Consider the following 14,137-nt stretch of genomic DNA (forward strand, 5'->3'; position numbering starts at 1 on the left):
GATTTAATGGTCAGGGGAAGGGGGTTCCAGAACTTTGGGGCCAGGAGAGCAAACCTTCGCCCACCGAATTTATTGGTTCTGGTTTTGGGCACCACAAGCTTGTGGAGATGGGCCGAGCGTAAGTTGTGGTTTGGGTGGTAAGAATGGATGAGTGAGGATAGGAAGGCGGGGCTGGTGCCGTGAAGATTTTTGTACGTGAGGCAGCCCAGCTTGAAGGCCACTCTCTGCTCTATAGGCAACCAGTGTAGTTTGTGCAGCAGGGGTTTGGCCGATTGCCATTTGGGGGATTTGTAAATGAGGCGGGCTGTTTGGTTCTGGACTACCTGTAGACGGTAGAGAAGTGATTTGGGGAGACCGTGATAGAGGGAGTTGGAAAAGTCCAAGCGGGAAAGTACTAGGGAGATGATTACTTGGATCAAAGCAGCTGGGGGGAGTAAGTGGCTGACTTTGCGAATCTTAGGAAGTTGGAAGGAGCAGGATGAGATCACAGAACCGACTTGAGATCGGAGAGAGAGTTCGGCGTCGATGGTCACGCCGAGGCTCTTTACAGAGTTCGCGGGGGTCGGTGGAGTGCCCAGTTCAGTAGGCCAGAACTGGGTCCCCCAGAAAGTGGGACTGAAACCCGGAAGGAGGAGCTCGGTTTTCACAGGGTTCAATTTCAATTGGTTGGAATTCATCCACTCCTGGATGTGGAGCATAACGGAGTGGAAATTGGCTACAGCGTTCTGGGAGTTGAGGGGGAAGATGATCTGCAGATCATCAGCATAATTATATACCGTGATGTCCCATTTTTGGAGTGAGTGAATTAGGGGCCGTAGGTAAAGATTGAACAATAGGGGTGACAGGGAGGAGCCCTGGGGAACTCCGCATGTCGTGAGGGTTTTAGACGCTGTATAGGGGCCTAGCCGGACGGCTTGTGTTCTGCCAGCCAAGAAAGACTGTATCCAGCTTAGGGCAAGGCCCTGGATACCAGCCTGTTCGACACAGTGAAGCAGGATGTTGTGGTCAACCGTATCGAACGCGGCCGATAAATCCAGGAGTATGAGGGCCTGGGGGGTCCCTGTGTCGGCGTGTCTCCTCAGCATATCAAGGACGGCCAGGATGACTGCCTCGGTTGAGAAGGTAGGCCTGAAGCCCACCTGGTTGGGTTCCAGGTAGCAAGAGGTCTCGATGAAGTGGGAGAGGCATTGAGTGACATGCGCCTCGATTATTTTGGAGAAGTAGGGCAAGGGCGAAATGGGGCGGAAGTTGGACAGTTCTGCTGGGTCCCCGCCGGGCTTCTTCAGTAGCGGGACTAAGATGGCCTCTTTGAAGGTGCTAGGGATGGTGCCTGTACTGAGCGAACTGTTCAACAGAGGTAAAATGCATTCGGGTAAGGAGTGACAGATGCTCCGTAGGATCGGGGGAGGGCAGACATCGTTCGCGGAGCCCGATTTTATCCGGGACGCGAGCTGGGCCAAGAAAGCAGGGTTGAGGGCGGGGAAATCGGAAAACACAGATAAGTTGTTGAGAGGAGTATCGGGAGTGGGAATCTGGGAAGAGGTGGTGATTGAGGCCTTGATGTCTTTTATTGATGTTTTACATATCAAAACATAAATAAAAGGCATTGTCATTTACAATGCCAATAGCTCAAACTTGCGTAAATCCGAGACCTATTGCATTGCAAATGCTTGTTATTTCTGACTCTGAGTCAAAGTCAGATGTTGAAAAATAACTCCTAGGCCCAACAATCATTGCGGGTGACCATCACCAACCGCCAGTTGAACAAATTAAGCAATGATTGTAAAGATCAAATTTCACTATAAAAAGACAGATGTTTAACCATATACTATATTGCTAATATTACATTTCAATGCTTCACGTTATAACCCACATTAAAGAACAGAAAATGACCCTAAGATGTGATACTGGAATTTTTAATATTTAGTAATAGTAGATAGATAGAGTTATAGATGGGTAACTGTGGTGGGTTGGCCCCACGTGTTCAGATGACAAAGTAGACGTAGCCAAAATGATTTTGTGTAGTTTATTGAGTCCATAAGTAGAGTAGATCCAGAGCCCCACAAGGAGCAGCCTCCTAACTGCGAGGCGTGCTTGTCTGGTTTCTTTACCTTGAGGTTCTTGATACTTGTTACTCTTTGATTCAAATTCCTTACATCTTAAGTCCATCAGCTTTAGCTTAACTCTTCTTACATGGCACGTTGAGTTGAACAAAAATCCCATCAAGATCCTTGCCAAAAATGTAGTGGGCTGGCCCCACATGTTCAGATGACAAAGTAGACGTATCCGAGATGATTTTATGTAGCTTATTGAGTCCATAAGTAGAGTAGATCCAGAGCCCCACTAGGAGCAGCCTCCTAGCTGCTCAGCCCATCTTCCAGATGCCAACACTCATACACTAGGCACCCACGCATTCCACTCACACTAACATTCTACAAGTAACACTCACAATGGCTGAGCAGCTAGGTACAGGATGAAAGGCAACATGATCTGAGGATGCTACATATCCTCTCCCTTTTACACTATAAATGAAATATACCCAAACTAAAATTAAAACAACTATAGACAATAATGTTCAAATGATGTAAATAATCCATAAACCCAGGATTGCTTGATACAACACACCACGAGAGGAAAAACAGAAGCACAAAGAAGGAAAGAAGAATGAAAGAATAGAAATACACTAACACCATCATCCTCCTTTAATATTGAATGAAAAGTATAAATAGAGTAAGAAAACCCCACATGCAACAAGTGAGCAAGACACAAGAGTAAAGGGGGAAACCGTACCCCAAGACTCTCACAGTGGGTGAACAGTATCCAAAGAAGTGCTCCTCAAGTAAGAAGAATGTGCCGAAGAGAAAAACACCACCCCTCATGTGAGGTACACTGTTCCAAAACAGAAGCAGTATAACACCTAAGTGTTACATGGGACTGAAACCCAAGTAAAGCAGATAACGTTGCATGGATCTGGCACTCAAGAACTTGTGCAGCAAAAACAGCACAGTGTGGCACATGCACACAAAACGTCACGGTGAAGCACGGGGTGACTTACACGCACACATGACGACATAAAAAAACACATGGTGAGGCGCGGGGTGGCTTACACACACATGACAACATTGCTTGGGACTGACAACCAAAGACATGTGCAGCACGAGAACAACACAGATGCAGCACAGTATGGCACACGCACACATTACGTCGAGGTGAAGCACAGGGTGACTTACACACACTACATAACGACGTAACAAACACATGGTGAGACATGTGATGATAACAGTTGTCATAAGTGATGTTGTTTTCTAAACAAGGCAGATTTCTTTACTTAGACGATTAACCAGACGGTGTCTCCAGGTGTCTGATGTGATGCGTCAGCGTGTAAAGTGAGATGAGCTGTGTTTTCATACTGGGAAGCAGGCAGTGCAGTGTTCTGTTCCTGAAATTAATGTTACCATGGGAATGTAAGCGCACTGAGAAAAAGATGCAGCAAAATGGCTTTCTGAAGTTGTGTCTTGATGATTTATGTTGCGCGACGTTACGCGATGACACGCACTGTGGAGATCAACACAGAGCTCCCTGGCAACGAGGCGAACGTCCTCAAGACACTGCTAACTAGCAACGCACAATGCAGAAATGGTGCATGGGGAAGTGCGCGTACAGCTTGAAACTGACTCATTGTTATGGCGAGGGACGTCGGAGGTCCCTCCGACAAATTTCTCCTGATTTCTTCACTTTTGCCCCATCCGAATTTGGACCACAGGATGACAGCAGCTGGGCATAGAAGCGTGAGTTACAGGTTTCTTTGTTTTTCAAATGTTCCCATTTCTGGAAGCAATGAATTTATGACAGGTGGCAGCAATTGGTTCATTTGACTTGGCGCTGTAGACTTGTGTTGTGGCACTACAGCCTTTTGTAGGAGCGCTGGATCTTTATCAGTATGTTGTAGACTTAGAGATAAAGACACAGCACGCCCTGACTGGGTTGTCCAGTATTGTGGACACTGGCGGGGCTGCGAGGCGTGCTTGTTTGGTGTCTTTACCTTGAGTTTCTTGATACTTGTTACTCTTTGATTCAAATTCCTTACATCTTAAGTCCATCAGCTTTAGCTTAACTCTTCTTACATGGCACGTTGAGTTGAACAAAAATCCCATCAAGATCGTCGGCAAAAATGTTGTGGGCTGGCCCCACATGTTCAGATGACAAAGTAGATGTATCCGAGATGATTTTATGTAGCTTATTGAGTCCATAAGTAGAGTAGATCCAGAGCCCCACTAGGAGCAGCCTCCTAGCTGCTCAGCCCATCTTCCAGATGCCAACACTCATACACCAGGCACCCAAGCATTCCACTCACACTAACATTCTACACTGATTACTCACATGGGCTGAGCAGCTAGGTACAGAAAGAAAGGGAACATATTAACATGACCTGAGGATACTACAGTAACTATGAATAATGAACACCTTGTTGTCTCTGGGGTTTCGAGACACCTCAAACAGTCAAAAATATAGAAGCTTGAATTGTCAATGATGTCACGTAGAACACAAAAGTTAAAAACACCTTCATTATTTACATTTTGGCCAGCCATAGCAATATGTAGCATGCCTCTCCCAAATCATTTGCTACTAATTCCTACTTCCAACATATACACAGGTACAGAGGAGCACTTCGAAAGACATATAATAATGGCCAGCTCTCCAAATCTTAAAAAAACGGGTCTCCTGTTACCCACCTCTCGTCCAACCTTAACAAGTTAATCCACTGCCCCAATATTTAAAAATAACTACCTGGCTTCCTGCCCTCAACTCTACCACACTCTGGGGCAGTCCCTCCAATCCCACTCCAAAGCCACGCTCTGTACTCTCAAACATAAAAAAGAGAGAACACAACATGCTGACCACAGCTCTGTGTGAGCAGCATGTCACACAGAATGTGTTGCCCTGTAAGATTGCCTCTGCAGTGCCCGGGTAAACTAGGAAGAAAGCAGTTAGTGCGGTGACATCACTGTGTTTCTCTGCCTCGGTTGGGTTTGTGGAGGCCTAGAGAAGGAGAGCAAACTGGGTGAGATGGTGAGATGCCATTCCTTTTCCGCCCTCATGTCTCTGGAGACCTGGGTGAGGTGGTGAAATGAAATGAAGAGAAAACAAGTGCTCTGCCTGGTGATGCAGCAGTGGGTAATCGATTTGGTCACTGCAGTGAATCACAAGATTTCGACTCTGACGATCATGATTCAGCCTTCTCATGAACGCCATCTGAAATGTATCATTTTGTTGACTTTTCTGAAACAAGCCAATCAGTAAAGTCTCTGCGGTTTAATAGGCCAGGAAAATCTCGTATTTAGATATCTGTCTGGCCGCAGTGTTTCGATTGCGCAAAAATTAGGTATAATAAATACTTTAATATTCGTATTGCTTGACATGAATTATTTAGGGGCCAGATGTAGGTGTCCAAATACCTGTTGGAAACGGCCGAAAATACCGATTTTCACCCGTTTCCGACCGGTATTTGGACATTGGCATGTAGGGGATAAAAAAACTTACAGATTCGGTAATTTTACCGAATCAGTAATTTTACCGAATCGGTAAAGTTACAGAATGGGTAAATTTATCGATTCTGTAAATTTTACTGATTCGGTAAAATTACCGATCGGTAAAAATACTGAATTTGTAATTTGCTATGTAGGTAACCACCCAATACAATTGGGTGGTAAAATACCGAATTCAGGTGTACATGCACATCTGTGCATGTACACCTGTGCCATGTGACACAGAGACATGCCTTTAGGGCATGTCTGTGTGCCACATGGCACACAAGCCTGTACTTGGGGTGATAGAGTGTGTCAAAGTGACACCCCCTGCACCCTCGCAGGATTCGGTATTTACCGATTCGGTGAATACCGAATCTGTATTGCCCATTGATTCCTACGGGCTTCAAGGCCCATAGGAATCAATGGGCAATACCGATTCGGTAATTATCGAATCGGTAAATAACAAATCCTACCGATTCGGTAAAAATACCGAATTTTTACCTACATCTTATTTACCGATTCATAAATACCGAATCGGTAAAATTTGGTATTTATGAATCGCTAAAAGATTTACCTACATCTGGCCTTAATCTTTCATGACCTCTATATATTAACCTGCTTGCTCTAGGTGGCCTCTCTGTTCATTTTATTTTTCTCTGGCACACAAATTGCGATCGACCATTGAAAACATTGAGCATTCAGCAGAATGGTTGTGTAAAAGACAATCACAGAGGGCTGAGGATGTCTCATGCCTAAACTCCCACTCCCCACACAAAGCACAGTGAAACATGCCAGAGACATTCCAGCAATGAACTTCAAGCAATGAACAGCCCTGTGGAATGGAGAGACCACGCACCCAAGGCTGGAGTATAAAGATGTGTTTACTGAAGCTGCTCGCCTAAAAACTATAACGAAAACGGTTTTGGTGAAGGATGAGCAATAATCCGTTAGGAATACAAATATAAATACATGCTCTGCTGCAGGGTAGCTCACTTAAAGATCGAATATATGGAGAAAATGCGACTTATATTCAATCAGGCACAGAAAAGCAGTGGGGTAGGATCTGGGCTGTTGTGCTCACTGCTGACAGGTGCAGTGAGGTTCGTATCAGAGGGGTTTCCAAGCAGACCACCGGAAACACGCACCCTCACAGCAGTGTATGGATGAGTAAAGAGAGGTAAACCAGTATCAGAAACTTGCAAAGCCCTATTTAAGGCTTGACCACCCACACACTGGGGACTATGAATGAATGGGAAAAGTAGGTGAACCAATACAAGAAACAAAATGGCGGAGGGCACTTCTATATAAGAAACAAGTGCCCAGTAATAATTGATTCCGGTCTACCAAATACAACAGTCTTACACAGCGAATACCTCTCTCTAAAGACATTAGCAAGAATATACCCAGATCGTCAAGGTCAGTGTCATAGATGCACCGAGCCCGACTCAGACTTCATACATGTAGGGTGGCAATGCTGAATAGTTCAATACTGGTGGGAAGGAGTAGTGTCACTGAAACAACCACACAGTACTAAAGAAACAGGTACATATATTGCGACACCGAGCGACTGGCAGCAACTGTCGACCTAGAAACTATCTCGAGCATTCCACAAATATTATGCCAACAATGCATTCAAATCTTTCAGGTTCCCAGGGCCTTGAAATGGGGACACAGCAGTCACTTTTGAGGACAGGTGTGAAGGGGAGGGTGAGACTAATGCACCTCCACTGTCCATTGGGCCAACATACCTTGCAAAAGCAAGGGCAAATGAAGTATAAATAGTTGTTCTCTTGCTCCTTTCAGCTAGAAAGCATGCTGGTTTCAGGAGCTGGGGGGATCCACTGATAACTGGTGAACAGATCTGACAGAATAGCATCTATAACAGGAAATCTGAATGTAAATGGTGCACCCAGACAGATTATAAAGTGACACAATTTATTTCAGTGGACTGAGCTATATTAGAAATGAAAAGCAGTAGACTCTTTAGAGTCACAAGCCTGGCAAGCATACATAAGGAAGTTCATTAGTATCAAGATCATGATGTACAAATGCAGATAAACCCGTTTGATCTTGACACACCTGAGTATAACAAGAAAGGGAAAACCTGAGATTACTTAAGCACGCCCGCTACATGAAAGAAATATGATAGGAATACCCGCCCAATAGACTCAGCATCAAATCTAAACAGAGAACCCGTAAATAGAAATGAAGACCTTGCATACTAGCCACGAGAAAGAGAAAGCCTCTGTAGTAACCAGGTCCATGCTGATTGTAGTATTTCATGAAGATTTATTCAGGTTGGTTACAGCATAGTAGTACAGTAGATATTAACCCCACCAGGAGCACCCAGCTAGGCGCTCAGCCCTTCTCCAACTGTGAGTTCCCACTCCCAACATTCCATCTTACATCACTCAAGCAGGGTTCCACTGGCACAGCATAAATAATAGCAACCCAGGATACAACAGCCTCATACCAATTTCCTATAGAATTATCGTTCGACCCTTTATTATATTCTTGTTTGTTAGCATTGGTTGTATATGTTCTACATCTGTACATTTCCTTCTGTTCTATGCAGTTGAATGTGAATTCCAATTTAAAAAAAGATAAAAGCTATTAAAAACAGAAATGCGCTAATGAGAGAACAAGATGACCTCCAAAGTTTGTTATAGGGAGTTTTTATGTATTAGAATTCCCAGCACTAATTAGACATGAAATTAGTATGCTAGTAATTAGACGTACGTCTTTAGCAAGAGCATAGCTGAACATTTCAGAAGTGCATTCCTTATGAAGGGTACCATTTAACCTAATTTTAAAAGAGAAATTAAGGTAAATTAGTATATTCTGTAACATAAGCAAAAGTACATACTGGAATTTTGAGCTGGAGAAATTATTGAAATCTGCATATACTCAAATGTTTATATACGGGCCTTATTTATGAAAAGTGACGCATCGCTGCATGAAAACAGCAGTGCGCCACTTTTCACTGCGCCCTCCTTGCGACACCAATGATGCGTCACATTTACAGTATGACGCATCATGGTGCAAGGAGTTACAGATAGGTCAGTATTTCTGATGTATCTGTATGGCGCAAAAGTGACGCATTGCTGGAATGTGTCACAAAAGTGACGCAACTCCAGCAATGTGTCCTTTTATATGGGGCAAGCCCCATGTGAAAGGGCCTGCGTCAGTCTTACACCTTCTGTGAGGCAGGCGTAAGAAATTGACGCATTTGTGTCCTAGAAGTGGCGCAATTAATTCTTATATATTTCACTGCGTCACTTCCATGACCCTTTCTTACGTCAAAACGCCCCCCGTGCATACATTATATCTGGCTCAGGTATAATGTGGCGCAGGGGATTACAAAGTGATGCATCTACCTCAAAGCGTCACTTTGTAAATAAGGCGCAACAAGGCGCATTTTTTACGCCACTGGTGCGTCACAAAAAAGTGACGCACCGGTGGCGTAAAAGTGGCGCATAGCCTCATAAATGAGGCCCTTCGTGAGCAAGCACAGTATTCAATTTTACCTTGCATTTTACAGGTGAGGCGAAGCCAACAGTTTGCCATGCCCAAAATAATCCTTCATTCTTCAAAACAATTTTTAAAAGAGCTCGGAGGGATATGGCCAATTGGTTAGGTAGGACTCAGACCCCATGATCCTCATGACTTAAGGTTGGAGCTTAAATAGTCCCGGTAGAGTAAGGGGCAAACTAAAAGAAAAAAGCCGATATTAAGTATATGTTCAGATCACTCACTGTACCCGTCAACCTTTTAAGGGCTGGGTATCTGCTCAGACGAAACTTTTTTGATAAAAAAAATACAGTTTAATTTGACCTCTCTTTCGTTTCAAACAACTAGACTACTAGAAATCAGACATTTTCCTCAGCAAAGCCACATTGCATTATGCGAGGGAAAATAAACAGAAGTGGAAATGTACTTGTTAAATCTAAGGTGTGACTCCGGTCCCACAATTTGTTTCATATTAAACTTTAGAATGCGCTGTGATTTGTTGATGCTGAGAGGCGCTACAATACTGAGACCCTCAACACGCATTTAATATTGAAGAGAAATCGCTCTCAGTAGTGGCTCAACAGTTTCAACAAACCAATTTCTCGCTGTCTCTGTGTTTCTGGGTCATGCATGCAATAAAATCACTGGTAATTCCATGTAAAATATATTTTTCCTATTAGAATGGTCTTATCACATGACTTGATTGACTGGGACAATGGAGGGCATAGACGTCCAGTTCAGAAGTTCCTCAAATTCATGGAGAACAATTTCACAATACTTGTTCTGTAGGTTAAAATGGTGGTATTATCTCAGTTATCTTCGTTGGCCACTTTACTCTTGTTGTGATCCCACGGGTGGATCTGTAGATACGTCCAGGAGGGGTTCAAACTAAAAGCATTCTACAGGAATGCATGTGGTATTTAGTAAGCTTTAAAAATAGCAGAACTTTATTTGAAAGTGGTTAGAGAATAAATAAGACTGCAAGTGTATACGCACGCATATAAATTAATCAAAGTAGTCAAGCTGCACAAGGGTGCATGTATACAAAAGGCTATGTAATAACCAGAAATCCCAGGAAGCCCCATGTGTTGTTTTATATAAGAAATCAAGACTGCTGGGCTACTGCGTATTACTATATATGTGCCAGCAGTTGTTTTATATATAGAAGTAGCAAAATCAAATCACCTCTGACTGTTATCAGATGCCATTGCAGATATTTTAGATTGACAGGTAGTAGTCACTTGGTAATGGAAGAGGATTGGACTATATATATGTAAATTTAATCATATCTGACGCAATTCTGTCCTGTTCTCCAGAGGTGCTTTAGGTGCCCCATGGAGGTGTGTATGCTCAAAATGTGCTGTCATTATCCTTACATGTGTGCACAGTATCTTCAAATACTGCTGACATGTACCCCAGAAATCGTCCATAGGATATATAATTCTATTTTAAACAATGTGAGCGTACAACTAAGCAGGCATATCACTGAGAATGGTGAATGTACATTATTTAGTTAATATTGTAATTTCACAGCCATCTCTCTTTCTAATAACTGTAATGACATGTTTTAATCTTTTATCAATAATATAGCAGCCTTTACCTTAAAGATGCAACATGAACATCAAGTAATGATCAACTACTCAATACCACACATGATCGCCGCCCAACAGGTATGTGAATTTATTTCCTGGTAGGGGCGGCTTGAGAATCATAGCAGTATTAGTTGTTAATCTCACTTATGAGATTTCTTTTGAATTTATACCCTGCACAAGACTATAGTTACCCATAAATGTACACAAACTGTATAAGAGTAAGTACATGATAGTCCCAGGTATGGGAATCAAGAGCCTTCTCCTAATGGCTTATTGACTGCCGAGTGCCCGTTCTATTCCCCAAAACCTCGGGGGTGTGCACACCGTCACACAATTGCGGTTGTGCACATTTACTATACAAATGGGGATCGACAATCATCCCGCCACTAGTGGCTGACCCCGGATGACTGTCATTGCACCGACACTTTGAATGTGGTCATAGCCCCACGTGGACACTCCCAGCTCAACTGCCTAATAGAAACTATATCTTGTTATGTTGGCCAGCATGTGACATAGTTACACATGTTTTTTTCAGATTGCATTAAGGCATGGGGGACATTACTAATATAGTGCATTTATAATGACATATTCGAACACCATACTAATATGGCCCTAGGCTCCACTCCAGCCAGGGAGGCTACATGGGTTAGGTGTTGGGAGTCTATCAGGAGTACCAGGGTATGGTAGGCCAGGTACTCCCCGAAGTCTGGGAGATGAAGCAGCTGCAAAGGACATACACCATGAAATGCAAACCCCTAACTCCAACAGTGGCTCCCTCAATGGGGTGCTGCAGGACATTCACACACACCTTTGCAGACTTGACATCATTGGTAATGCCTTGTGAAACACTTTAATATGTGATCATGCCCTCTGGCTTAAAATCCACTTCATCTGTGTTCTAGAGAGCTTTGTGAGGAGTGTTAAAGGGTTTACAAGATGTCAAGATTTACCAGGACGATATACTTGTGTAAGGTAAGAATTCTTAGGAATATAAAAGGAGAGTGCAAGCGGTTTTGCAGAAGACCCCCCTCATCAGCCAGGCTAGCAATATCCAGTGGTTTAGTGAGCAAGGGACCTACGTCTGGGTGTCCCATGAGGAACAGGTTCAAGACAGATTTGCATATGGGTGGGTCTGAACAGGAGTGGCAAAGTGAGCTAAAGAACCATGATGGATTCAACCCTCATCTGTGACTGGGGGTGAGTGTCTGCAAGGTTTCAGTGCTCCATCATTTCTTTGTAAATGCTTTGTTCACCCTAAGATGGCTGTGTATGCCCTGACATGGGTCCCTTGCTCACTTTGCCAGTAGATTAAAGTTAGCCTGATGAGGGGTGCTTCTGTAAAACCGGTACCAGGATGCTTGTTTCCGGTTCAGGGAAGACCTGGCTTTGCAATTCGGGCTGCACTGTTCCCATGAGGCACAGGGTCAAGACTGATTTGCATATAGCTGGGTCTGAACTGAGGTGGTGAAGTGAGAACGATATTGAATTCAACCCAGATCTGTGACTGGGGGTGAGTGTCTGAAAGGTTTCAGCGCCCCATTCTTCATCTCCTGTGTTTGTTATGTTTTAATCTTGTATCACTAATATAGCAGCCTTTAAATTAAAGATGCAACAGGAACGCCTTGTAATGATCAAGTACCCGATACCACCCAGGATCTTTGCCCAACAGGTATGTGATTTAATTTCCTGGTAGGGGGGGCTTGTGAATCATAGCAGTATTAGCCGCTAATCGCACTTTTGAACTTTTACCCTGCATGAGACTGTAGGTAACCATGTATTTACACACAGTATAAGAGAGTAAGTACATGATGGCTCCGGGTATGGAAATCAAGAGTTTTTTCCTAACAGCGTATTGAACGTTGAGTTTCAGTTTTGTTCCCCAACACCTCAGGGGTGTGCACACTGGCACACAATTGCAGTTGTGCACATTTACCATAGAAATGGGGATTGAGATATCATGTCCCTACTAGTGGCTTGATTGAGGATGACTGTCATTGCACCAGGAAGTCATGGGTCGCACTCCAACTTCCAGTTAAATGGCTCCCTCGAGCTAGGAGCTGACGAGCTCGGATCCCGCACCTACGTGCCTTGAGAGGTATCAACCTGAGAACACTTGGCAGCCTGCAGAGCAAACCCCTGACTGACCTACACTCTGCTGACGAGGAACAACAATTCCGAAACACCGGTGTCCAGAGTTGGTGCTGCAAACTTGCTTGAATGCACAAACTTTCAAAAATAGCAAACTCGCTATACAACTGCATCTACCGTGATGCTCCTGGGGTTCACCCGCTGGTGGGTGGAGTTGGAGTGCGACCCATGACTTCCAGTTAAATGGCTCCCTCGAGCTAGGATCTGACAAGCTCGGATCCCGCACCCACGCGCCTTGGGAGGTATAAACCTGAGAACACTTGGCAGCCTGCACAGCAAACCCCTGACCGACCTACACTCTGCTGACGAGGAACAAAAATTCCGAAACACCGGTGTCCAGAGTTGGTGCTGCAAACTTGCTTGAATACACGAATTTTCAAAAATAGCACACTCGCTATAAAACTGCATCTACCGTGATGCTCCTGGGGTTCACCCGCTGGTGGGTGGAGTTGGAGTGCGACCCATGACTTCCAGTTAAATGGCTCCCTTGAGCTAGGAGCTGACGAACTCAGATCCCGCACCTACGCGCCTGGAGAGGTATCAACCTGAGAACACTTGGCAGCCTGCACAGCAAACCCCTGACCGACCTGCACTCTGCTGACGAGGAACAACAATTCCGAAACACCGGTGTCCAGAGTTGGTGCTGCAAACTAGCTAAAACACACGAATCTTCGAAATAGCGCACTCGCTACAAAGACTGCATCTACCGTTATGCTCCTGGGGTTCACCCGCTGGTGGGTGGAGTCGGAGTGCGACCCATGACTTTCAGTTAAATGGCTCCTTCGAGCTAGGAGCTGACGAGCTCGGATCCCGCACCCACGCGCCTGGAGAGGTATCAACCTGAGAACACTTGGCAGCCTGCACAGCAAACCCCTGACCGACCTGCACTCTGCTGACGAGGAACAACAATTCCGAAACACCGGTGTCCAGAGTTGGTGCTGCAAACTTGCTTGAATACACGAACTTTCAAAAATAGCGCAATCGCTATAAAACTGCATCTACCGTGATGCTTCTGGGGTTCACCCGCTGGTGGGTGGAGTTGGAGTGCGACCCATGACTTCCGACTGTCATTGCACCAACAATCTGAATGTGGGCATATCCCCATGTGGACACTCCCAACTCAACTGCCTGATAGATAATATGTCTTATTAGATTGACAAGCATGTGTCATAGTTACATATGTTTTGTCAGATTACATTAAGGTATGGGGACATTCCTAATATAGTGCATGATTAATTACAGATTCGGACATCATACATATATGGCCCGAGGCTTCACTCCAGCCACAGGGCTAAATGAGTTAAGTCTTGGGAGCCTATCAGGAGTTTCAAAAGCGGTACAAAAGAGGTCGGTGATGGA

This window comes from Lissotriton vulgaris, chromosome 2_1, assembly GCF_964263255.1.
Source record: "Lissotriton vulgaris chromosome 2_1, aLisVul1.2, whole genome shotgun sequence".
NCBI classification, from domain to species: Eukaryota; Metazoa; Chordata; class Amphibia; order Caudata; family Salamandridae; genus Lissotriton; species Lissotriton vulgaris.